This window comes from Pongo abelii, chromosome 15, assembly GCF_028885655.2.
Source record: "Pongo abelii isolate AG06213 chromosome 15, NHGRI_mPonAbe1-v2.0_pri, whole genome shotgun sequence".
Taxonomy (NCBI): Eukaryota; Metazoa; Chordata; class Mammalia; order Primates; family Hominidae; genus Pongo; species Pongo abelii.
In genome coordinates, this window is record NC_072000.2 from 39,555,156 (window position 1) to 39,555,825 (window position 670).

A 670-nucleotide genomic window follows, 5' to 3' on the forward strand; every position below is an offset into this window, starting at 1 on the left:
GCCTATGGAAAGGTCCACATGGTGAGAAACTGAGATCTTCTGCCAAAAGGTCAACTTGCCAGTGTCGTGACTGGGTCGTCTTGGAAGCGGATCCTCTAGACTCAGTCGAGTCTCCAGATGACTGCAGCCTAGTTACCACCTTGAGTGCAACCCCACGAGAGACCTTAAGTCAGAACCATTCATTAAACTGCTTTAGAATTCCTGACTCACAGAAAATGTGTGAGAAAATATACTCGTTTCTATTTTAAGAAGCCAAATTTGGGGGTGGTTTGTTACTCAGTGATAGATAACTAATACCGATTGTGGTGCCTAGAAGTGGGGAGCTGCTACACCGAAAACCTAAAATGTGGGAGTGGTTTTTAAACTAGGTTAACGGGTGGAAGCTAGGACTGTCGGGAGAGTCGTAGTGAAACCTGAAAGGCTTTGAAAAGTTTGTTAGTACTTGCCCGATGACTTCTGAAAAAGCTAAGGGTGAGGAATTAAAGAAAAGTGAGAAGAACATTATTAGAAATTGGAGAGAAGGGGATTCTTGTTATATAGTGGCAGAAAGTTGAGTAATTGTTGTCTGTGGTAACATAAAGATTAGACAACTGACTGGACATGGTGTCTCATACCTGTAATCCCAGCATTTTTGGAGGCTGAGGTGGGAGTATCACTTGAGGCCAGGAAT